Below are 27,578 nucleotides of genomic sequence, written 5' to 3' on the forward strand. Positions count from 1 at the left end.
CTATCCCTAGTTTGCCTAATTTTTTGAACATGATGGTGTGGTGTATTTTGTTAAACGCTTTTTCTTCCTCTATTGAGATAATCACAAGATCCTTGTTTTTAGGTATACTAATATGAGGAATTATGTTTATTGATTTCTTTATGTTGAACCAACATTGCATCTACAGAGCTATAGTAATAAAAACGGCATGGCATTGGCACCAAAATAGACTTGTAGACCAGTGGTACAGAATAGAAGACAAGGAGACAAACCCACATAAATACGGTCACTTCATACTAGATAAGGATGCCAAAAACATTCACTGGAAAAATGTTACCCTATTCAGCAAATGGTGCTGGCAAAACTGGAAATCCATATGTAGCAAAATTAAATTAAACCTCTATCTCTCACCCTGCACAAAAATCAATTTCAAGTGGATCAAAGGCTTAGGCACTAGAACAGAGACCCTGCGGTTGATAGAAGAAAAAATAGGCCCAAATCTTCACCACAACAGGCTAGGATCTGAATTCCTTAACAGGACTCCTAAATCACAAGAAGTAAAGTCAAGAATCAATAAATGGGATGGATTCAAATTAAAAAGCTTCTTCTCAGCAAAGGAAATAATCAATAAGGTAAGGAAAGAGCCTAGAGATTGGGAGAAAATCTTTAGAAAATCTGTCCTTTGCATGATTTTAGGCTTATCTTCTCATTTTCAGAAACTCATGGAACCACTTCACAGATTCCTAGGAAAGAAAAAGAAGAATGCACACATATAAATTTTCACATATATATAAATTTACATGCCACATGCACCTCCAATAAAGCGTTAATCTCTAGGATCTATAAAGAACTCAAAAACTTAACACCAGAGAAACAGATAACCCAATAACTAACCAGCTAAGGAATTGAACAGACACTTCACAGAAGAAGAGATAAAACTGATCAACAAATATATGAAAAAATGTTCACCATCTCTAGCAATTAGAGAAATGCAAATCAAAACTAGTGTAAGATTTCATCTCACTCCTGTCAGAATGGCAATCATCAAGAACACAGGCAACAATAAGTGTTGGCAAGGACGTGGAGAAAAAGGTACACTCATTCATTGCTGGTGGAACTGCAAAGTGGTGCAACCCCCCACCATGGAAAGCAGTATGGAGATTCCTCAGAAAACTGGGAATGGAACCGCCATTTGACCCAGCTATCCCACTCCTTAGTTTATACCCAAAGGACTTAAAATCAGCATACTTCAGTGATACAGCCACATCAATGTTTATAGCAGCTGAATTCATAATAGCTAGACTATGGAATCAACCTAGGTATCTCTAGGTGAATGGATAAAGAAAATGTGTTATATATAATCAATAGAATATTACTCAGCTTTAAAGAAGAGTGAAATCATGGCATTTGTCAGTAAATGGTTGGAGTTGGAGAACATCATGCTAAGCAAAATAAGCCAATCCCACAAAACCAAAGGCCAAATGTTTTCTCTAATATGTGAATGCTAATTCACAATAAGGTGGAGGGCACTAGGGAAGAATATCATTATTTTAGATTATGTAGAAGGAGGGGATGGGAGGAGAAGAGAGGGCATGTGAGGATAGGAAAGATAGCAGAATGAAACAGACATGATTACTGTATGTATATATGTCACTGCATGACAATGTGATTCTGCAACAAGTGTACTCAGAAAAATGAGAAATTATATCCCATCTATGCATGATATATCAAAGTGCATAAATGCATTCTTCTGTCATGTATAACTAATTAAAACAAATAAAAATACTTGAAAAATTTATTAAAAAAACAAGAGAGATGAATGGATGGGGATATGGCTCAGTGAGTCAGTGTCTTGCATTCCTGATGCTTTGGCTCAATCCCCAGGACTGAAAGAAAAGTGTAGAGTACAAAAGCTCATATATTATGTATACTATGAAAATATATACATATGGAATATCATATGAGAGTATAGGTATGAGTATATATGTATAAATAAATTTACAGATATACAAATTTGCATACATATAAATTTATATATTGATACATATCAACTCAAATATATAAAAGTGTAATTCAGCTTTAGAGGAAGGGCTACATGCAGCAGCATGATTAATTCTGGAGGACTTTAGGCAAAGTGAAATTAGTCAAATATATAAAATCATATACTGCATGATCACATTTATATGTGGGATCTCAAATGTAGTTGAATCTTTGTTGAGAGAAAAAAAAAAGGAGTGATATTTACCAGACTAGAGAGGGGAGGAATATTAAATATGTTGGTTAAAGGGTAGAAGTTGTCAGTCATGGAGTTAATTAATGTGGACAACATAACATGCGGCGTGAGACTCTAATCTGCACGTATTATGCATGCTATATAGCTTGATGGCAGTAGTCATGTCACAGTGTATATGTACATCAAGACATCACGTTGTTCACCTTAACTACAATTTTTATCAATCATTTCTCAAATTAAATACAACTAGTGTGACTGAGGAAGTGAATTTAATTTTCTTGAATCTTAATTTACTTACATCTGATCTTATTTTCAATTTAATTTTTGCTTTTAAGTCAGTATGTCTAGTAAGTATGGCATTTTGATGCTGGGAATCAAGCCCAGGGCTTTGGCCATGGTGAGCACACCCTGTATCACATGGCTACACCCTCAGCCATGACTACAGTATGGTATATCACAGGTACCAAGTGCTTGTATGAATGCAAGATTTTGTTCCACCATTTTTGTGTTGAGGGAAATTGACAAACATATACCTACTTATCTATAATATAGGACTATTTTGATAAAATCAACATTACTGATCTGTTGTGAAGAGTGAATAAAAACTTTACGAAGTAAAAATCACTTAATAAATGCTTAACAGGCATGAATTATTTCACAAAAAGTAATTGTTACAAATCTGTGGTTAAGAATATCATTACTCCACAAAGGGAAAACACAGTGTCCTTCAACACAGAAGTGTGAGATTCGGGAAGGTTTTTGGAAAGTGGTCTGTCCTTTGCATGATTTTAGGCTTATCTTGTCCTCATTTCCAGAAAATCATGGAACCACTTCAACAGATTCCTAGGAAAGACAAAGAAGAGTGCACATATTTTTACCTGGCAGTGCCGTAGGAAAGAATCAGACAACTTGGCCACGTCACATGCACCGTGTAATCATCTTTGCTTTACGGAGGCAGAGATGCAGAAGACCCAATTTGACTTGACTGAGATCACAGGCTCTGATTCACTGGGACATGAGCACACTTTTTGTATTCTGAGTGAGGAAATAAAAGTCTAAGAAGGGAACAATGCAGCAAAGTAAGAAGAAACGTACAATAAAATCCCTCCAAGTATTTGACCTTGGACTCTCTTATCATATTGCCTCAATTCCATCTAGATGATTCCAAAAGTGTGCTCCACCTCCTATCCATGGCTTCTCACTGAGGGCTTGGGAATGCATGATATTCAGTCCCAATTAGATATCTCAGAGAGTATTATAGGCCTATTAAGAAAAAAAGTGTTTTTTTTTAAAGGAAAAAATCCTGATCTAACAAAAGAGCTAGCCCTTCAAACTGCTGTGTCTTCTTTCTACAGTCTTCATCTGATGTTTTATTAATGTGGCAGCTGCATTTTAATTAACGGAATTCTTTATTGCACATGTGCCCTGAGGCTGCTTGAGAGATGACATGGTCTTAAAAGTCTACAGAGTAGACAAATAAGCAAATATTGCCTCAGACAACATCTCCCCACACGTACTGGTAATAGGTATTAATTACTGGTTGGGGTTTTACAGAGACAATCTAAGCCATCAGGACATTTACCCTCCTCTCCTCAGCATCAGGGTCAGAAAGATCATACTGGGAAGCACCAAAAGGGAAACAAGGAGCATTGGGGAATTTCATCAGCCTGTGTGTATGAAATATATGGAAATTAGAAAAAAAAAGTTGAGATTGCTCTCTCCCTTTGGATTCTCTCAAAAGCCAACTCTGAGACAAAGATTTGAGGGACAGAAGTGTATTTGAGAGTTAACCTCAAGTAGCACCAGTGAGGCAATGAAAAATTGGACAACAGCATTTGCAAAATTATCCAGTAGCCAGTATGAACAACTGGAGCAAAATCCCACTGGAGGACAGAGACAGGGCAGGGCACAGCTCAGGTATTGCAAACCAGCATGACTCTGATGCAGCGGCCCGCTGTGCCCCACAGGTCCTGGATGGAGGCTGCATTTCTCTGAAGGCTTTAATCCTCTGCCAGAGGAATGTTTTAAGGAAACTGCTGCTTTTTCTTGTGGATGGCGAATATTTTTTTTCTTTCTCTAGAGTCATAGGGAGTTCAGAAAAAATGATGAAATGAGACCTAGGTGGGTCATTGCTTCGAGTCAGCCAGCCTCTCTGGAATATAGGTCTGCTGTTTTGCAAAATTAACCAATAAAGGCAGCAAGTCTGTGGCCTCCAGGATATTGGAGTTGTAAAGGAAGGATAATTGAAGGTGATGAGAAAATATGGATGAGATAAATGCAAGAGGATTTCCCAGGTTCAGGTGACTGCCTCTCCAAGAGATGAGCATCAGACCCACCTCAGGTGTTCTTTACCTTAACCATGATTGGGTGTTTCAGGACCACTACCTTAAAACACAAATGTGACTCTGCAGAGTACAGAGCAGATTACTTTTTAAAAACAATTATACTCCCCAAAATAAGTCACTTGGGAGGGTTGACAATAGAACCTGATTCATGGAGAAGGACCCTGTAATGCCTGCCAGTCTAATTATTCAGAATCACATTTTGTACATTTGGTGTATGTTGTAAAAAACTTTCACATTTATGGTGGGTTGGTCCTTGAGGAATCTGAAATGGATACTATGATTGTTATTTCACATGTAGAGAGTGGGTCTCCAAGGTTCTTTAGACATATAGAAGAGAGAACTCAGTTTTAGGAATTTAATTTGGGCCAAGAGCAATACATAGAAAACTTGGTATAAAATCTCTAGTTAGAATGTCTCCAACAACCATGAAAGGCAGCAATAATCAATCTACTTTGCATGTGAGAAAAATGAACCAAAATTAAATCAGTTGTTTGACGTTTCAACACCATTCCCAATGCAGCTTTGACATATCCTGTTCCTGAGATTGCAATATTCTACCACGAGTATTTGGATTATATAGCTTTTGCTTTTACAATGTTGAAAGTACATTGATGCCAGTTCTTATTTACCTTAGCTTAACCAACACCTAAAACACAATAGTTTGCTACTTTACTGCATAGTAGAACAGTCATTGAAAATGCTGCTAAGTGCAATGATTAGGCTGTTTACATCACAATTCCTTGAGGAGCTGAAATGGCATTTCTTCAAATCTATTTAATGATTCTACTGCACAGCAAATATTAGAGCCACAGGTCTGTACCACAGAAAGTGTTCAGATGCATAAAGTCAGTTTTAACAAGGATCTTTCTCTCTCCATTCATAAAATTTGGAAAATGGTACCTCTATTTTAGGGAATCTCAAGAGTTAAATGGAATTTTAGAAATAAAATTGCTTAGTACACTTTTGGTGCATAGAAAAATAACAACTTGTAATTATTATCATTGTTCAGAGTACCTTTGCTGTCATTGCGAGTGGTATTTAGCTGTTGATTGAGCAGGTAGATTTTCTCCTAAGTTGTAACATCCTACCCCTGACAACATTAGGGTCCTATCAAAAATTCATTTTCCTCTTAACATTAGTTCTATGATGAATTAATCAGCAAATATGACGTCATTCCAGAACCTGCCTGACCTGAGTTTCTTCATTTGTTTGTGGACTGTCTGAGGATTGAAGGCAAATTCCAGACAGGACCACCTGCAGACAGAAGGCTTTCCCAGGGGCATGCTCAGGAGGCACGCAGCCCTGCCTATTCCACATGTCTTCCCATCAGGAAGGCAGGGTCCTCGGGATGTGCCAGGACACAGAGCCAACATTTCTGATTGAATTTGAGAATGCAAATGGATGCTCTCTAGATGGAAACTGAGGAGGAAAAGTATGGCAAACCATCTGGTTTAGTGTAGAGAAATTACAGTCCTCCAAGAGGTCAGAAGCAAAGGCCCATTTCTTAAATAAGATCAGAAATATGAGTAAATCAATACGAGTTGGCGACCCTATGAAAGTTTCAAACTGTTAACCTTCAAATAGGTGCTGATATTTTTCAAACCTCTCTTTAGTTCCAAAGCTGTAAATTGAGGATGTTGATATCATTCTCCTGACCTAGTAAAAATCTAGTAGGAAAGCAATCAAAGGAATCAACGAATTATGTGATAATTGTGTGGATCTACTTTGAACATCATAAATCTTGATGCAAATAGGAAGGGGTCACAACTAGCATCAGTGAATCTAGTTTAGCCTATGCTGTATTCAAAAAACAAAGCAAAACATTAAAAGGGTAGGGGGAAGTTCTAGACCCACGTGGTATTTTTCAGTCTCAGGAAGCAAGGCTGTGTAATCTGGACAGAAGTGCCACCAAAACTTCATCCTGCCACCTGAGTGAGAATTTATCACTGTCTCACTTGCAGATGTGGCCTGGACCAAAGGATTTCCTTCAAAAACATCACTTTCACTTTAGGTCAAAGTATTTTCAGGAGTGACTTTTTGCATAAAGCCATGGTTACTGTGTGGCCACTAAGTTCAATCCAACTCTTAGCCTAAAGGAATACTTCAGGCTTCTAGATAATTACAAACCAGTCACATTTCCACAAAACCATGATTAACTATTCAAATGTATAACAAGTGATTATATTCTAAGAGCAATTCAGCTAATTACATTGCATTAAAAAATTAGAAATAGATTAATTCTAAAAGCAAAGTATATACTCAGGATTTCTATGTAACAGCTTGTGCATAAATATTTAATGCATATGAAACCTTTGATGGGAGTGTTTGGCAAACATTCACTTGGGAAAGGAATCAACAAATTATGTGATAATTGCTTTTGTGTAGCTTGGCTCAAGAACTAGAGGAAAATAGAATTGAGAATTTAGGATTGGGTATATTCTCAGACCTAAATGCTCTAAAAACTTATCTATAAGTTTAGTAATGTTATGTATAGTAATTTTCCTCACAGATTTTATTTTCAACCTTTTTTAATTCTGATAATTTATTTCTTCATTGGTCATAAAAAGTGAATATATTTGCAGTGAGTGGTATAAACTTTAGATAACTTATACATTGTGAAATCCTTAAATCAAAGTAACATCCATTGTCTCGATACTCATGATTTTTGTGGGAGAACACTTAAAATGTTTCTCTTAGCATTTATTCATAATAAAATACATTGTTATTAACCTTTATTCACCCTTTTATACAATAGATCTCTTGAACTTTTTCCTCCTAAATGATATTTTGTATCCTTTGATAAACCACCTCTCAGGCCCTAGGAATACTATTGCACTCTCACACGTTTATCTTCCTCTTCCTCTACCTGGCAGGGAGATTTTTAATATAGAGAGATAGACAGTCATAGGATTTGGTCCCATGCCTTAGCTATTGTGAGCAATGCTGCCTTAAACAGAGGAGTGCAGATGTCCCCTGGACATAGGACCTCACTTCCATGGGACATATATGCAGAATTAGGATTGTTGAATCATATGATAGTTCTCATATTGAAAAACAAATAAAGTTTCAGGTAACGTTCTGGATCCTGGTCAGGTGAGTATGACCAAGGGTAACTTTGGGTAGTTAAACTCTCTGAATATCAATTGTTCTTTATTGTAGATTTCATTGGTTAATGTTTTGATTCTCAAGGTACATTTAGAGCATCTACTGTGTGGGAACCCTGTGATAGGCTCTGACATGCAGGAGGACACAAGGCAGTGTAGCCCCTGCTTGTGGGCATCAAGTTCTAGTGAGAGAGGGAGATGTTCAGGAAAATACTTTGCAAGTTACAAATGCAGTGTTACAGTTTAGATATTAGGTGACCCCCAAAAAACTTATGTGTAAGAAAATGCAAGAAGGTTTAGAGGTGAAATAGTTGGGTTCTGAGAGCCTTCATTCAATCAATGAATCCCTGATGGGATTGAGTGGTGAGTGAAGGCAGGTAGGGTGTGGCTGGAGGGAGTGGGCATTGGGGGCGTGCATTTGGGGTGCATATTTTGTGTCTAGGGAGTGGAGTCTCTCTCTTCTTCCTGGTGTGATGTACTGAGCTGCTTCCTCTGTCATTCCCTTCTGCCATGATGTTCTGCGTCACCTCCAGCCCTGAGGAATGGAGCCTGCTGTCTATGGACTGAGACCTCTGAAACCGTGAGCACCAAAATATACTTTTCCTCCTCTAAAATTGTTCTTGTGAGGTCTTGTAGTCACAGAAGTGGAAAAAGTCGACTAAGACATCCATAAAATTGGAATGAGGGTGGTGAGTGAGAGGCTCAGCTTGTGGTAAAGAAAGTGACACGTGTCCATCCCAGTGCAGGGGTCCAGGGAGACCTACACCAGTGGGACCCTATGGCAAATACTGAGATATATAAAATTTACATGAGAGAGGAAAGAAAGAGTGGAGGGGCAAGGAAGAAGTCAGTGACAAGAGGTGTTTTATGTGTCAAGAGCTAAGGTATCATCACGTAGAATATACTTTAATATGCATTTACTCTGAAATTCAAAATGCATAACATTTATCTTAAAATGATGAAATAGGAATAAAATGACAATCTACATTAGAAATTAGAATGAATGAGATAATTTTGAAAATTAAAATATGATTAAATTAACCTCAAATCATAAAGGTTGTTTGAAAATGAGTAGTAGGAGAAGCCTGAAAATTGCATATTACTTCATATTTATTTTCTATCCTGTGGTATTTCATAGAATTCTAACTTATTTAAGATTACTCAATTGATATATAATAAAAATAGAATTATTACCCTGTAACCTTTCCGCAGGATCTCAATAAAGAGAGGGTGCAAGCCGAATGAGTGAGTGAAAGGGTAAATGGCAGATTTGTACTAAGAAGAGAGGAAAGGGTGTAATCTATAGCAATTAAATATAAGAAGGACAATGCCCCATCCTGTGATTAATCCTCTGTTCTTGAACTAATTACTACATCCTTTATAGTGGTCATATTTTAGTCATCTGACTAATATTCCTAATGATTATTAACCTTAACATGCACAAAGCTACCCATTCATGGACACTTAAATTCCTTGAAACTTTTACATAAACTTTAAATTGTCAGAATTTTTTTTTTCAAATGGGACCCAGTAGATTATATAATTTATTATGTCTCAATAAAAATTTTAAGCCAGGCATAGTGGTGTGCCCCTGTAATCACAGTGACAGGGGCAAAGGTAAGAGAATCACAAGTCCAATGGCATCCTTAGCAACTTAGAGAGGTCCCAGGCAACTTAAAGAGACCCTGTCTCAAAATCAAAGATAGAGGGCCTAGGGATGCCACTCAGTGGTAAAGCATCCCTGGGTACCATCCCTAGTACAAAAATTAATAACTATTTAAATAATTGGAAATGTTAACTATCCTGATTTGATCATTACACACAGTATATGTATCAAATTAACACATGGCATCTCATGCTTTTGTATAATTAAAATAAATAATAATTAAAAACTAAGCTGAGGGCTGGGGATGTGGCTCAAGCCGTAGCGTGCTCGCCTGGCATGCGCGGGGTGCTGGGTTCGATCCTCAGCACCACATAAAAATAAAATAAAGATGTTGTGTCCACTGAAAAAACTAAAAATAAATATTAAAGAATTCTCTCTCTCTCTCCTTCTCTCTCTTAAAAAAAAAACTAAGCTAAGTGGCACATATTTCTCAGATTAGTAATCCAGTTTTATCCCAAATGAGCTAAAAACAAAATAGCAAACCAGGGGCCCATGGAATGCTCTATGTTCTTTCCTTCTTTCTTTCTTGGCTTTTAAATTTTTCTGATCTTATTATTCATTCACAAACACTTGTCCAAGCATATTTTTTGGCAGAAATGTAGAAATATTAAATCATAGTCATAATATAAATACAAAGAAAAGATAAAAATAGTACATAAATGATTTTTACACAGTTCTTTTTTGTAAGTAAATACTTTTATATTAAAACTAATGAAATGTATACTCTCTACACAGTGACAAGTATAGTCTGGCTTTCAGAGGGAAAGTTTTAAGAACTGTCATTTCCCGGTTGCAGAGATCCTCTCTAAGGAATTACTCAATGTTCAGAGTGGTTTGGTAAACCTCTCTGGACAATCAGATTTTGTTCTGGTCTATGAGTTTATCTGCTCCCAGAGGTCTAGAAGTAGAGGCTGATCCAAGGAAGACTTAGTTTTCCTAGCTAGATAGCATCTCTCCATAACATGTCATTTTATAATATACAGAATTCCTTATTAGAGATTTTCCAAGTGCAATTAAAAGTGCATGTGAAGTGGGGGTGACCATGTTTCCTGACTAGCTTAGGGTTGAGGTTGTCCCCTGGGCAATCTGGATGAGTTAGTCATTCTAAACTGAGGGAAAAACTTTCTTTTTCAGGCCTGTAGTTCCACATTAGAAATATTTTGCAAGTAGCAGAAGCTTTCCACTTTAAATAGCAAAGACTTAATTTAAACTTTAAATATTTTAAGTTAAAGAAATCAAACACTTCCATTCCTTCTTAAAGAGAACACAATTGAACTTTTTATTTCATGTTGCAAATTGAGCAATAAAATGATAGTCCCCATGGTTCCTTAACTTCAGTCAGGAATCATTCCAAATTTACGATTAGCAATCCTAGAACTATAATCTGAAACCCTTCTTTGGATTTTTGCTATTTGCAATCATTGGGATGTCTAATTGCTTCATTGAAGGATGTCCTGTTCCCCCTGCTCCTTATTTGCTGAGCTTCTTTAAATAGTATCCTTGTCTTGTCCATCTTTGTACTTCTCACCATGAGCCAGCTGTGAGAGAGAGAGAGAGAGAGAGAGAGAGAGAGAGAGAGAGAGAGAGAGACCTTTGTAGAGAATAGCTCAGAAACAAGGCAAAGCTCATTTCCTGCTCAGCATCCATCAACTAGTTGAACATCACTCTCTCAGTTTAGCCTATCAATGGTGGATTATTGATTAAGAATTTGATGTTAAGCATCTGTGACAAGCATTCTATATTTCACTTGTCTTAACACTACAATTTTTTGGTAATTAATTATTCAATGTCTAGTTCTCCACCTAGACTTTTAAGTACACATGGGCCAAGCTAGCTCTCTGCTGTATTCCCAGTGATGTGGCAGCAGCATTATCATAGTGTCTGGCATGTGTGATCACATAATCATTGAATTGGTGTAAATATATTAATAATGTGCTAACATTTATTAAGATATGATACTATCTGAACACATTGGGCATTTTGCCTACCTCTCTGCATTCTACCCAATCTTGACCTTCAGAGTAACCAAATTAATATCACATTTTGTTCTTTTATTTCCTGATATGCAGGTGATTGTTGGGATGGACTGGGGCACAAGTCTGTAAGTTTTAAACTCATTCTTCTTACATAAAGTTTTAGAGGCCTCCAGGTCTTCAGGGACTATCGACTGGGTGTATCAGTTCCCTGTCATGTGGTTCTTTCTATGGGGCAATTCAACTGGCTTTCCCCCAGAGTAAGGACTCTGAGAGGGAGCCTAAGGAAGGATACCCAGGACACAGTCCACATCTATCTGGTAACTTAGTTTAAAACATGACCTCCTGTACACCTGTGGACTAGTTATTAGAATTGAGTTAGTATGTTCAGGTCACACTCAAGGAGATAGGAGCACTATATGTTTGGGGCCATCCTAGGGTATATGCTGCACCATGCACACATAGAGGAATTGGATTTTGTTGTACAAAAAGTAGAGAAAAATTAAACTTGAATTTTGGAGAATAGATGAAAAAGAAGCTGGGACAAATGAATTTATCTGTACTACCATTGAGCCATGTAATTGAACTGAAAAAGGAAAAGACAGGAAATGACAAAGTAAAGGACAACATAACTGTTCAGGGACACAGAACCTAGTGAACTTATTTCTTGCAAAGGTATAGATTTTAACAATCTAAAACTGCATTATTTGCATAAAAAATGAACAAATAAATAAATATTGAAAGTTGGATTCAATTGTTGGGTGAGAATTTTTAAGTGAAAATATGAAGAGAGCTTGAACCCTGTGAGGCTGTATTAGAGAGAGATATATCAGTGCAACTCATGTTTGCTGTGAAAGATGCGAGAGATGAAAAATAACCCACTGTAGACACCTGTGTGTCCACAGGTTGACAGCTATCTCCACCCCAGCTTAGGCTACCCCCACAAGTTGTAAAGATAGCAATGCTGACATGGTGTCCCTCTGAAGCGATAAGAACACCTTACCTGTCTGGTATCCTTCCCCCAAACTCAGGACCCCAGACAAATCTTGTGAAAGTCTCAAACAAACCCAAATCTAGGGATACCCAGAAAAATACCTGACCAATAAGTCTAAAATTGACAAAGTCAGCAAGACAAATATCTGAGAAACTGGCAGGGTGGAAGAGACAGCATAAATGTGTATGGAGTCACCCATACTAGAATCTGGGCCATCGAAAAGGACTTTAGTGAAGAACTTATGAAAGGAAAAAAACATACTTCAGCTACTGTACTATGGTTATTTTTTGTAATTTTGATCACTATTCTATGGATGCATGTATTTTGATGAATATAGGGAATGTATCTCACTGTGTGTGCACTCTTGTTGTATTTACACATAGATCGCACACTGCCTCACTGGACCACTGGAGTTGTGCAACTATCATGCAGGTCATTACTAGCCACATCAGCATGTGCATCCTGAAACACATTCTCCTGCACAATTGTGATATTGTGTCATACACAACACAGGTGTCATTGTTATATAATGACAACAATGATATAACTTTGTTACCTAAAATAGTTTCCACACTCAGATATTTCCACGTATTCCAATCATACCTTTTACACCTCTTAATTTTTAATCCAGGGAAAAACCAAGGAGTAACTGAGGATCAAAACTTGACTTTAGTTATTTGTAACTATTTTATAAGCCTAAGACCTTCTCAAAAAAAGAAGTTAAGAAGGGAAAGACAGGGAAACAACCTTGTTGGGTCAGCTGATTTTCTTTAGCCATGTTTCCTTGGGGCCCTTTGTTGGTGTTGAGTTTGGACTGAAAATCAGGCTTAGTCCATGCTGAAAGATTCTATTGAGGTAAAGAGAAACCAGCAGTGCTTCAGGCAATTGTTGAAGGTGATTGAAAATTAGAAGCTAGAGAATCCTAAATGTAGTCTAATCCTTCTTATAGGGCAATTGGTAAATTATTCAGTGATGCAGGAACCCCAGGGGGACTCAGCCAGAGAGGCAGACTAGAGTTTCTGGAACTCTCATGGTTCTTGGAAGTGGGATCAGGTCTGAAATTAGCATAACTATCTATTCCCTTTAGATGACTGAGAAGTTTTCTCACTGTGGGGCTGGAGGCAAAGAGCCAGGGTAAAATTTCCTTAAGGCAGAACTTTTAGGGTTCAGCAGGCAAAAATCAACCACGCTCTTAATAAAAAGTTCAGGAGTACCTCACTTGAGGAATGAGCAAGGGGTGATGCGAATCTGATTAAAAATAAATGCCCATGCCAAATAAGACCCACCTCAAACCCTAGTGACATTGTGGGGTTGAGTCTCCCATCCTGTCTATCAGAAGAGAAGAACAAACCATCCATGTCCTGTGTGGTTCTTTCAGACATTTGTCTGGCAAATATAAACAGCATACTAGACATGTGAGGAGGCTAGATTATCCAAAGATATGAGGAGAATGAACAATCCAGTCATCCCACAGACATTCTAGATATCGGAATGATCATACAAGAACTTAAATAAATGTGTTGTGTGACAGTATCTAAAAGTTAAACTTTATTGAAAATGTTCATGAGCAAACTGAACACATCAAAAACCATGATTGGTGAATGTGAAGATAGTTCCAGAATATTAGACTGAAACATGAAAAGGAAAGAATAAATTCTCAGAGGGCAGAACTCAGTGATAGAGCCACGTCAGACAAATTATGTGGACCATAGACCTCCAGAAGGTGGGAGGGAAAGCACAGAGGAGGATGCCTTGCTAGAAGACATGATAGCCGGGTTTCCAAACTGAAGAAAGCCATCACCCCGCAGACTTGGGAGGCTTAGTTCTACATGGAAGTCCCATGCCACGTCCCCTGCTTTCTGACTCCAAGGTCGAACATGCATGGGACTCATCTGGCACTTAGCATTGCACAACCTGGAAGCAGAGGTGTTATTAATCCTGAGGAGCTACCCATGGCCACTCAGGCAACAGAACAGGACAGATAACAGGATATGCCTTTAACGACATGGAGCCTGAGTGGAGCAGAAAGATAAATTATGAAATCAAATGCACAATTAGAGTTTAAAAGAAAGTCTTCACAACAGGGTAGTAAAGGAGACACACTACTGTCCCCAAGGTCACCTGCAATTAGGTACACGGGACTCTGGATGTCGACAACTTTTGTGCTGTCTTTTGAAGAACAGCGAGAGATTATCACAGGAGAGGTTGAGGATGTGCTGATACAGTGAGATATTCTAAGCAGAATAACACTGAATTATCTTGGAAATTGTAATCCAATTTCTTCTGCCTTTGCAGTAATTGTGGGAGTCATAAAGATAATGATAAATATGCCACGGTTCCCATCTTTAATCAATTTAAATATTAGTGGAGGATAGGAGACCTCCCTGTTATTTTCTAGATATAAATACAAACACACAAATACTTTTATTTCACATAGCAATTGTGATTTCTTCAGGATGCTACTGAGGTTCAGTGATGATTTCTCTAACCCAGGGTCATGCAGTCAACATTTGGCAGAGCTAATGCAGTTCAAATTCAAGTTTTCTGTCTCCATACTTTACATAGACTACAAGGCACACTTAACCATAAGTAAGGAGAATGGGAAGAAAGACACAAATAACACTCCACAGGCTTTCAAAAGAAGGAAAAGGCTGCATAGGGATGCCATATTTAGGGACTGGGATTCTTTATAAATGCATACACCATCTAGGGTCATCGATCATATTCCTTTACAAGAATATAGAATATGGCTGTTTGTGTTAGTTTATAGAACATAATCCACAGAAAAACAGATGCTTTTTACCTCTCCTGGCCTGTGGTCAGGACTTGCAACTGATTTTTGAATATATATAATGTACACAGGAAGCTGTGCATTGGTTCACTTGAATATTTGCATTCTTTTGCCCACTTAACAACAGACCAGGATTTCTCCTTAAGGAAGTAGATTAACAATTGTTTTAAATGGAGAGAAAGATACATGTTTCAAATAATTAGGGGAAAAACTAAGCATATCAACAGCTAGGGCTTGTCAGTTTTTAATAAGCCAGAGTTATGATTAAGTTATAATTATGACATAAAATATTATGCAAAGCTGTAAGGAACAAATGTGAGACATGCTTATTGAATTAGACAGTGTAAATGATAAGTACTAGGGATAAGTACTAGGGATAAAAGAACACTTGCTTCATATTCAAGTAAAATATGTTCATTCTGTTATTTATTATTTAAAATACTGGAATGCAATTCTTCCAACACAAAGTATAAAATATTTAAAAATGTTTTATATATAATTGTCTTTTTCTATCACTGGGAGTTAATGTCAACCTCAAATAGAGAAGCATGGAGTCTTGGAAATCGCAAACCTGAGTTCAAACCTGGTCCATCGCATAACCTTTCATGACCCTGAGTGTGTATTCTCATGTTTCAGTTTTAATCTCTGTAAGCACAAAATAAAATTTTAAAAAATGATTTCTTTTGAACCTGGGGTCTATGTGGCTTAGAAATAATGTACGGATAGTTTTTGATACATAAGAAGGACAAAATGAGGCTGGTGAATAGTTCACCAGATTTCTATTTCAGTGTGACTTCAAATTGATCATGGCTTTTGGCAGCTTTATGTTCTGTGGGTTCTCACTAGGACTTGCTCTCCAGGGAATGAGTGCCCCAGTAGTGCAGGCCACGGGCAGCTCCACATCCCATAGGGCAGGCCCCACAGACACACAATGAGATGGTGTAAACTCTATCAGAGCATTTGGAGAAAAGGAAATCAATTCCTCACTAGTTTAATAAAAGTCTTTTGAAGTATGTGTCATTTTAAAAAATTGATAAGGTTTTATGAGTTTTTAAGAATATAAGGCAAGGTAAAATACTGAGGAGAGAACTTATACAACAAATTATTTCAGAAATGGATTCTACATGTAGAAATTTTTCTTCTAATATTTATCCATAAATTGTCTATTTCCTTGTGTCATCAAAGGAAATTTTGAATTTTTGATAGAAGTGTAATTTCATGATGCTTTTTCTATTTCTATGAAGAACATCATTGGAACCTTGATGAGAATTGCATTAAACCTGTATAGCCCTTTTGGTAGTATGACCATTTTGACAATATTAATTCTACCTATCCAAGAACATGGGAGATCCTTCGTCTTCTAAGGCTTTTCTCCTTTTTTTTTTTTTTTCCTTTAGTGTTCTGTAATTTTTATTGTAGAGGACTTTTATCTCTTTTGTTATATTGACACCCAGATTTTTTTAGAGGCTATTGTGAATAGGGTAGGTATCTTAATGGTTCTCTTTCAGTGGATTCATCACTGATGTATGGGTGTTTATTTTATATTGAAGGCATTTATTAGTTCTAGAAGTTTTTCTGGTGGACTTCCTTAATAAGACCCTTAAAGTACAATAAGTAAAAATCAATAATCAATAAATGTGATGGTATCAAGTTAAAAAGCTTCTTTACAGCAAAGTAAACAATCAAAAGTATGAAGTGAGAGCTAAATAATGGGGAACCTCTTTGTCACCTGTAACCCAGATAGTGCATTAATCTCCAGGATATATAAAGAACTCAAAAAATTTAACACCGAAATAAAGCCACATAACCAAATCAATAAATGAGAAAAGGAACTGAACAGACACTTCATAGGAGAATAAATACAAATGGTCAACAAATATATTTAAAAAAATTTCAAATCCTCTAGCAATTAGAGAAATGCAAATTAAAACTACACTGAGATTTCACCTCAGTCTAGTCAAGATGGCAATATCAAGAATATAAATAACAATAAATGGTGGAGAGGATGTGAGGAAAAGGTACACTCATATATTGCTGATAGGACTGCAAATAGGCGCAGCCACTATGGAATGCAGTATGGAGATTCCTCAGAAAACTCTGAATGGAACCACCATTTGACCCAGTTACCCTAGTCCTCAGTATATAGCCAAAGAAGTTAAAATGAGCACACTACAGTGGTACAGCCACATCACTGTTCATAGCAGCTCAATTCACAATAGCTAAGCTATGGAACCAATCTAGGTACTCTTCAATAGATTAATGGATAAAGAAAATGTGGTTTATATATACAGTGGAGTACTGCTCAGCCATAAGAAGAACGACTTCATGGCTTTTTCCAGCAAGTGGATGGATCTGGAGACTCTCATACTGCATGAAGTAAGCCAGTCTCAAGAAACCAAAGGTCAAATGTTTTCTCCGGTAGATGGAAGCTAACCCACAATAAGCGGAGTGGGGAGAAGTATAGAAGAGCAGCAGATTAGACAATGGGAAATGGAGAGAAGGGAGGGGGGATAAGAAAGGGGAGACAATAGAATGGATCTGACATACTTTTCCTATGTACATATATTAAAACCACACAGTGAATTTCACCACCATGTATATCCATCAGAATGAGACTCTAAATAGATATATTACATGCTTATATAATTATATCAAAATGGATTCTGCTGTCATATATACATATATATTGAAAATAATTTCAATCGAAAAAATAAGTATTTTTAAATATTCAGAAATAAAAAAAAGTCTAGCTGCAACATTCTTGTATGAATGATGGTGTCACTTTGCAGTTCTATAAACAACAACTCATTCAGTTAACATTCTCCTGATATCAACACATCTTAGTCAACTACAAGTCTGCATATGTGTGCATGTGAATACATGTGTGTGTGCACACCAGGAACAGTTCTTGGCACTGGTGACTCACTGCTGTTCAAGGATATTGATCCTCAAGGATGTAAAGTCTTATGTGAAATGGCAAAATTCAACCTGTAATTAAAGAAATGGACCCATGTAGTATTTTGAAATATATAAAATAAGATAATTCAATAAAACAGAGGACTACGGGAGCCTCTTAGAATGAGTGACATTCGAACTGAGAACAGAACGAAATATCTTAGTAACATGAAGTAGGTAGCTGTGCAGAGTTGCAGAGCACAGGCCTGGCAGGGTGTGAGGTCAAGGTGTAGAACCACTCTGTAGTCGTGAGGTAGTATGTTAAAGACTGTGGGGACACAGCCACATCAATGTTTATAGCAGCACAATTCACAATTGCTAAACTGTGGAGCCAACCTAGATGTCATTCAATACATGAATGGATAAAAAAAAAATGAGGCATATATACACAATGGAATATTACTTGGCAAGAAAAGAGAACAAAATCATGGAATTTGCAGATAAATGGATGGAATTAGAGAAGATGATGCTAAGTGAAGTTAGCCAATCCCCAAAAAACAAATGCCAAATGTTTTCTTTGATATAAGGAGGCCAATTCATAGTGGGATAAGGAGCAGGAGCATGGGAGGAATAGACAAACTCTAGACAGGGCATAGATGTTGGAAGGGAAGGGAGGGGGTATGGGGTTATTAATTATGGTGAAATGTGATGATCTTTATTATCTAAAGTACAGGTATGACTATACGAATTGGTGTGAATATACTGTGTATACAACCAGAGATATGAAAAATTGTGCTCTATATGTGTAATAGGAATTGTAATGCATTCTGCTGTCATATATAAATAAAAAATACAATTAAATTTCTTGAAAAAGGAAAAGACTGTGAAGCAGGACTGAGTCTGGGAAGAAGGAGGGTAGAAATGAGACCAACTAGAAAGTAATAAAGAAGGAGTGGGAAAGAAATTCACTAATTATAGTAAATAACAACAACTACCTTGTCTTGATTACCTACTAGGGTGACAGTGCATGACAGATTCACTGCATAACTAAGTAGTTCTTACTCTTCTCAAGAATCACAAATATAAGCATCTGTTTAACTCCATTTCCTAGAGGAAATGGAAGCTTGGTAAGGAGCTCTGCTTTTGACCTTCACTCTTGGCAATGTCTGTCATAGGCCTTAGCCCTTCCTTTCACTATCCTCTTTCCAAGGCCAGCCATTATAGAATTTCAGCCTATTACTTGTAGGGTGCTTATGTGAAATGGAGAAAGTATTTTGGGAGAAAGTCTACCACAATGCCAGTGATTCGTGATGTTACGTGTAGGATGGTTGTGATTTGGTTTTGGGGTTCTTGTCACTCCTACATCCAGTCCATGTCCTGTGGGAGGACAACCAGGAATTCTCTCTCACTAAGAAGGTTAGGTTCATGCAGTCGCCTAGACAAAGGCATCTTTTTGTATTCCTCTAAGATGCAGGTGTGAACAAGTGTAATGAAATGCCCACTAATGACTCAAAGACAGAGAACCCTGGTGCCAGGAAGAGTCCAGGAGAGGTTCTGTGCCCCTGAATTGACCTGTGAACTTGACTTGCAGCTATCTAATTGCCCTGACAGCCATTTGTCATTAGTTCCTTTCTTGGCTCTGCTGTGTTCTGATTGGGTGACTCCTAAGTGGAGGATTTTTGTTTGTTCACCTAATTTTTCACTTACTTCCACTTTCATGACAACAGCACCATGGATCAGATACCATCTTGGGCAGGAGGAATTAAAGACAAGGAACCTTAGAACTTGAACATGCCCCTGCAGCAGAGCAAGAAAGTATGGAAGAAGCTCAGAATGAATGGAGTTCAACAGACAGCCATTGGCTTCAACCATTCAGTGTTTAATACTTTATTCAGTTTGCAAAACCGGAGGAGGGATGTAGAAGAGCACAGCACAGACGTGAAAGTGATGGAATTTGTAGAGGTGTCACAATCTTGGGTTCAAATGTCATAGTGACTGGATTTAAATATTTTCTCAAAAAATATTAGCTCTGTAGTCTTCAGAAAATTCTTAACTCTTCTGTCTTTAGCGTCCTCAGTCAGGAAGAAATAATGGTAGCATAAGCTTCCCAATGGAGTCATGTGTGTTTTGGGCTCTCAGTATAATGCTGGGGAACCACTAGGTAGCCATGAGTGCTTCTGTCATTCATCCACCACGCTGCACAGTGCATCCGCATGCATGGTTCTCCTTTTCTACAAAGGATTTAACAATTGTGGTATGGATTTCAAAATTAATCCAGTGCCCTCCACATCCGCTTGTAATTGTATAGTTGTATGTACGTGTGTGTGTGTGTGTGTGTGTGTGTGTGTGTAATGACGACTTTATGTGACAGACTTTATTTGAGATCTATGACACAGACTGCTCCACCCGTGGCTGAGATTCCTAGAAAGTGAGAAGAAATTGGAGATGTATTGAGCACCCGCACATCTCATGCATTTTACATGTGTTTTCTCATTTAATCTCTCCAACAATCTATTGAAGGATATATTATTTTCCCCATTTAACCCAGAAGGAAATTGAGGATGAACATGATTTAAGTCATTCACTCAACACTACCGAGCCTGTAAGTAGTTCGACTGTCATCCTCACCTGGATTGATGTGCATTTTTCAGAGCCCGCATTGTCTCCTGGCCTGCAAGAGCTCCGTGTGTTCCATAGACGACATCAGCCCTGCATACTAGTGGGTTTAGTACTAGAGAAAAGGTTCATAAATGTCACAAAGAAGTATGCTGAAAATACTCTGGCAGATTAGATAAACATGGAAATGTTTTGTAGTTATGACTGTCAGTAAAAACTTCCTCTGTTGGTTATTTTTGTGCAGGCCAGTGCTCATACATTATATATACTTGTATTCTGTACTTTGAGCCTTTAAATTTGACACTTTTGTTGGCCCAAATCTGCTTTATACTCTCTGTTCTCCTCAGAATTCACTGTGGCATTTCTTACATAGCAACCACTCACTGGAGAATTAATCCAGTGTTGATGAATAGGAAAAAATGTACAAAACAAAGAGTTTTAAAAATATTCCACATTCCCATGGGGAATGTCTATTTAGCCACTATCCCTCTATAAAATATATGTGCGTTGGCCTATTAATGTGTTTATTTTTGAAATCAGGCTACTAAAAACACGGTCCATTTGTACACTTGTTCTCAGTGGGTTTGATAAGACACACAGACACAAAAGACTGCCAGGAAGGGAGGAGTTTTATTGTTCGACATCTCTGTAGAAACAGCACATCTGTAGGGCCTCCCAGGAAGTACCCAGTGGAGATGAAGAGCTTTCCCTGGGGCGAACAAAGCAGTGGACACCAGGACGCCATAGCTGGAATGACTGTGGTGGCCCTGGGCTGGGCTGTCTGGTCCCTGGCCCTGGAGTGCTCAGAGCAGAAGCAGTTTCCCTGCCTGAAGACTCAGATAAAGGGGGCAGGTGAAGGGCACGCGTTCTTCATCAGTCATTTGGTTGTCAAAGGAGTGTCCGGGCAGGAAAGTGGGTTAAATCTAGGGATTGCCTGGCCTTAGAGCACTAGTGCCTTGAGTTTTCAAGGCCTAGATGATCAGAGCATCAGGAACACAGAAAATAAGAAAATAAAGATAATGTACAGTCTTGAAGCACTTGCTTGGCGTTTATTCAGAGACAGCCTGAATCCCTTAGAAGGTGAGTCTATAGGATAATATCTGTATATATTAAAATATACAGGAGTGAAACTGCAGCTCATATACGCCCTGGGGCGTGTCTGTTTCAGGGTATTCTTCCTTTCTGGAGAATTTGTCAGCCACTTATTGAAAACAGCGTTACTTAGATCTGTACTCAGAATACTCCTTTTCATTCATTTTCTGAGAGTTCTGTGACCACATGTTCTTTGGCATTCTTTCTAATTAGCAACAGATGGGTGAAGAAACTTTAGATCCTGCACAGGATTCCATGCTGTTCGTGATGCTTTCCAAATGGCAAAACACACACACACAAAAAATGGCCAAGTAACCATCTCTTAAGCAAATTTAACTTCCCCTGAACTCTGCCTAATCATGGTCATTTTTGAGACTGGGTGTATAACTGTGAAGCACGGGGCTCTGGAGAAAATGGCAACTCAAGCCCACTGACTACCTCTGCAGCCACCCTCTCTCCTGAACACCTACAAGGATGAGAAAGAAGATCATCACCATGATCCCCTCAGTCTGAGGTTTCTGTCTGTTTATAGTCACCATGGCACACTAGGAAGCAGCCGGGAGCCTCAGGGTGGAGTCCCACTTGTGTGAGCCAAGGTTGGTTCCACAGATACTCTACTTTGCTCTAACCATGGAAGAGCATCCTAAGACAACTCTTCTTTCTACCCACTGTTTTCTAGACACAAGGAGGCAAAAGTGCCCAGGAGGCAGCATAGTTTGTCATTTAGAGGGATGCACATTCTGATTTTTACAATTAAGAGGCCACCACAACTTTATTGTCCTGTGTCCCATCATGACCATCGTCATCAGTAAGCAGGATTTTGTAACAGATGTTTAAAAGGTCAACCTTGACCCATGGAGAAATGCCAGTGGGCTGGTGAGGGCTGGTGCTGTGCATGGCTACCCACACATTCCTTGCAGCCTCTGTAAATTATGTTACTAAGAAATTCAATGCAATCGTCCTAAAGTTCCCCTGGAAACATGCACGGTGCACACTGTCCAGCATGGCCACTTCTGGGAGCCTTCCCACCCTCCTCCCCATCCATTCCAGAGACCTTGTGTCTCACTAACCAGAGAGCAGGGCTTCGCCATGCTCTTTGGTGTCTCCTAAGATGGTTTCACATCATTTCCTCAATCCTTTCTAGAACATTAAATTCTGTATTTCAGGAGAGGCCTCTCAAGTCAATAAATGTTTCCATCCAATTTTATGTCCTGTGCCCTTGTTTTCCAGGTCTGGACATTCTTCCCAGTCCTGCAAAAATATGTTGGCTAGGTCTTGAAACTCCTGGGAAATGCAGTGCTTTTCTTATCTGATCAGGCTGAAAAAAGCAATAAATGGGTTATGAGGAACTTAACTCTGGTTGTAGGCCTAGTGTTCATGGGAAGCCACATCAAGTGTGTGCTTAGCCACCTCTCTCTTCTACACCATCTTCCAGTGGAGGGGAAGGAACACAGGGCTCAGTGGGGATGGGTAGGTCACATAGATAAAGACTCAAAAATGTAGAGAAGTTTGTAGAGTCAAAATCTCTGGAGGGATAAATCCAAGTGTCCCCATACAATATATAAGGTGCCAGATTTTCCCACCAAGGCTCTGCCATTACCACAACATAGCTATTTAATTGGATGATTAACCATTTTCTCATTTAAAAATGTTGAGCAAGTTCTGTCTTTCTTCCCCATTTTTTCCACCCTTCCACCAATGGTGATAAGAGACTGCCTTCACATGCCTTTCACTTTGCTGCCATTTTTTTTTTTTTGAAACAGGGATTGAGCTCACATGTCCCCAGCCCCCCACATTGTATTTAGAGACAGGGTCTCATGGAGTTGCTTAGGGCCTCACTAAGTTGCTGAGACTGGCTTTGAACTTGCAAACTTCCTGCCTAAGCCTCCGGAGCCGCTGGGATTACAGGTGTGGGACATTGTGCTAGGCTCCCTTGGCTTTCTGTAGAGCAATCCATTTCACTAAGAAAGGGCTACCCGTTATGCTTGTAACTACAACTTTCTCCATACATGGCTGTTTAACAAGTGGATGGCCTCTGCTTGCAAGGTGAAAGGGTATTTGACCCTTCCAACAGTGACTTAATCTTCATTGACTGTCAGAGAGTTATACAACTCCAAAGCTTAATTTTATCACTTCCTTTCTCTGTTTTCCACACTGAGTTTGCATATTGAGTTGTCTGAAATCAGACAGGGAAATAGAGTTAGGGGTTACAAGACTTATGATCTGGTCATCAGTTGTGAGTGAAATATGGGGGAAACAGGATTGGACAGAGGAAGAAGTCACACTGTGAAATGGCCTGGCCCTTTGCAGGCAGCTCCATGTGAGGACTGCTCACTACAGTACCAGGCACTAAGCCCCCAGCGCAGGCGTTTATACCACACTGGGCTCTGCCACTGAGTGTGGGTCTCCTCTGGAAGGGAGGGGCCTCATGCCATGTGTCAGGGAGTTTTAGCAGCTGAGATAGAGCCTGAAGAAGCTGATGGCTAGAGATTGTTGGCTGTGTGGCTGGGCAGCAAGTCCTTCCTTGAAGAGGTGTTTAGAGGGCTCTGCAGTTGATAGACATACCTATAGAGCTACAGTATGACGGCCAAATCAGAAAGTGAACACATGCAGAATTCTAATATTTTAAGAGCACTCTGCATTCAAATGACACCAGTTGTTTTATTAATTCCCTTTACAACATTTTTTTTTTCTCCTCCAATTTCCTACTCAGGATTACCCATTGCATTTAGTTGCCATGTCTTTTATTTCTTTTTTAATCTGACACAGCTTTCAATTTTTCTCTTTCATGATACTGATTTTTTTGTAGGGCATCTTTTAATTTGGGTTTGCCAGCTATCTCCTTATGATTAAAATCACATTTTTAAGGAAATACTATATAAATAAAGTCCCCCCGTTAACTCAACAGATGATGTGCTATATTTTTTCTTTTCAAGACAGCAGAAAAGTTCTATTTTCCTCACTGTACGGATAAGAAAACTGAGGTAGAGAGAGGTTAAAATGATTCAACAGTCAGGGAGAAACAGCAATGTAATCCCATTTAGCCATTCTGAAGCCTGTTTTCTCTATAAAATGTCTCCATTTCAGAAAACTGGGACTTGTATCTTCAAACTTGCTTATCAGAGGGTCCTGGGGAGTTGGTTCCACACACACACACACACACACACACACACACACACAGCCCAAACTGTACCCGCAAACTGCTAAAGTTATGTGCTTGAGACTCTAGGGCAGACACCTGCAACCCTCCGCCTCTGAACCATAGTCAAGTCTGTGTGGATGTGCATAGGAGATGGCCCCAGGGGCTGAGCAGGTGGGGTTCTTGACTTTGGGTGAAGGGATGTGCATGCCTGGCTGCATTCTTCATTCCTGAAGAGCAATGAAGAGTCACTGCCAGACTGGAGGTTTCTGGAGGCAAAAGGACATAGATTGTGCTCCAGGTCTGGCTTGCCCTAGAAAGTACTCCACCCCCCTGAGCCTCAGTTTATCAGTTACCAGGGGTCACAGATGCCTGTCTCCTTTGCGATTTTGAATAATAGATTGGAGGTTGGCAATAAGAAGGCAAATAATTAATCTGAGAAACTCTTCCTGTGTCTGCTCCTGTTTTGTGTTTTCTCTATTTAAGTTTTTACATTTCACTCAGAAAGGCAAGGGACCCAAATGCACCTCTGTACCCTGCCAGTCGGCCTACCTTCATGCCCAACCCTGAGCCCTACTGTACAACATGTCCCTGACACAGCAGGCACCACTCTACCCAGTTTTCATGTTATCCAGCTACCCCTTTATGACTACAGAGAGCTTATTTATTTTCTTTATTGAATTATTGCACTCTCTCTAGAGAACCAATTGATTCTCCTACTATCTCCTACTGAATAAAAATTTAGAGATGCCTTTATTCTCAGTAAATAACACAGCACTAGCTATTGTGAGACAGACAGACAGGTAGGTTGATAGGTAGAGAGACATAGCATTTATTCTAAACTCCACATTCAATCACAAACTCCCTATGGGGAAAAACAGTCAAAATGCTATTTTCTGAGTACGAAAAGTTTGTGGTTTATCCTACACCCCCTATAGAGCTGGAAGCTTACCTCACAGCAGGCCTACCTTTGATGCTGATTTTAATTTTCTGTATAAATATCACAGGTGGGTGGCATTTCCTTCTGCATTTATCTCATGTTAAGGTTCCCTCAAAGTAATTCAGCAAGTAGTCCTGACTACATCTTCACACGGGGACCATGTGAGCTGTTTAAGAAGGGGTTTTAGGGGAAGAGGAGCATCCTTCCTGATATAGGCATCTAGGAACACCAACCAGGCCTTCACTAGCAACAGGGTGCAACAGAGAACACTGCAGCAGCATGCTCTTGCATGAGCTTCCAAGAGAACTACCCAGACTACACTCTGGACTAGGTTTGATGAGAACCCAGAGCATCAGCTAAAAGGCAGGATATTGTTTCCAGGGCCACCTCTGAATGCGCAGGTATGCAATCTGCCAACTCAACCTCTGGAAAAAAAAAGAATGAATTTAAAAATAATTATGGAGCCATTGAGCTAGTTTAAATTTTACAATTCTTATTGTTTTAAATTATATAATCATCTTTATCATAATATAATTTATTCAATGATGAGGATCATATTTTTTCTGATTCTACATAAAATCATAGGTATTTTAGACAATATTTTGAAACTCAAAGCTCTTCTATTTTCTAGGGATAAAAACTCTAAATATTGGCAGTATATCTCCTACTTTTAAAACAATGTTATTCCTAGATATATATCTATATCTATAATTGTACCTGTGTATAGTGATTTTTAATTTGTGCACAAAACTTCATGCCTGAATACTTCATCTATTTTTATATTACACACGTTTTCTTATGACTTTAAAAATTTGTTAGAAACTTCTTTTGGACATCTCCAGTATATCTAGCTTTAGTCTAACTTATATGGCCATTCTTTATATATATATATATATATATATATATATATATATATATATATATATATATATATATATATAAAGTTATTTTTATTTCTGAGTATTTTCTTCAAAACTCTTCCTGATTTAGTTCTTTTTCCCCTGAAATATTGCCTTTAATATGCTCAGGTGATTTCAATATAAAATTCATTATGATGAAATATTCTAAAATCAAGAAGGAAAGAAGGAAGGAGAGAAGGGAGGGAGGAAGGAAGGTCTGAGGAAGGAAGGGAGGAAGAAGATGAAGGGAGGGGGAAATGGTAGTTAAAATACTTCTGGACAATGTTTGATGCTGGATCACTTCTAAATCCATACGTATGATCACTCAACATCTCAATTGTATGGGGGATTTAAAAGCCCATGAAACACAGAGTTAATGGATATTTGCAAAGTCAAAGTCACATTCCCTCTACTTCTGGGCCAGGAGAAAGCACCTGACTAGCTGCTAAGGGTGATCCAGGCAATAGCAACCATATAATTTTTTGTACCTTCCTTTCACCTCAGCTCAAAGAGTCTTGGGAACAAGCCAATACAGATTTTGTTTGCATTTACATATTTACTCTTCTTCCTCAATTTTGTGTCTTATAAAATACGTTCTTGCATTGTGGCCACAGTTCGATGGTCTGGAAATTTTCCGCCATTCCTTAGTTAATTAAGGCTTTCATCCTTTCTGTTGGTGTGGTTCAATACAGATACTCCATAAATGTTAGGTGAATAGACAACAATGAATGACCAGGATTGAGGCTGCCTCATCATCACTCTGTTTGTTATAATAATATTTGACCCATGATGTTGCAATCAATACCAACTCTTAAGGGTACCATATATAGATCTCCTTTCTACTTGAATTAATATGTTATAAAACAGGGACTGGGAAGTTTTATTGATGTAGGCTGCTAATTCATAGGGGAA

Source organism: Marmota flaviventris, chromosome 15 (genome assembly GCF_047511675.1).
Source record: "Marmota flaviventris isolate mMarFla1 chromosome 15, mMarFla1.hap1, whole genome shotgun sequence".
NCBI lineage: Eukaryota > Metazoa > Chordata > Mammalia > Rodentia > Sciuridae > Marmota > Marmota flaviventris.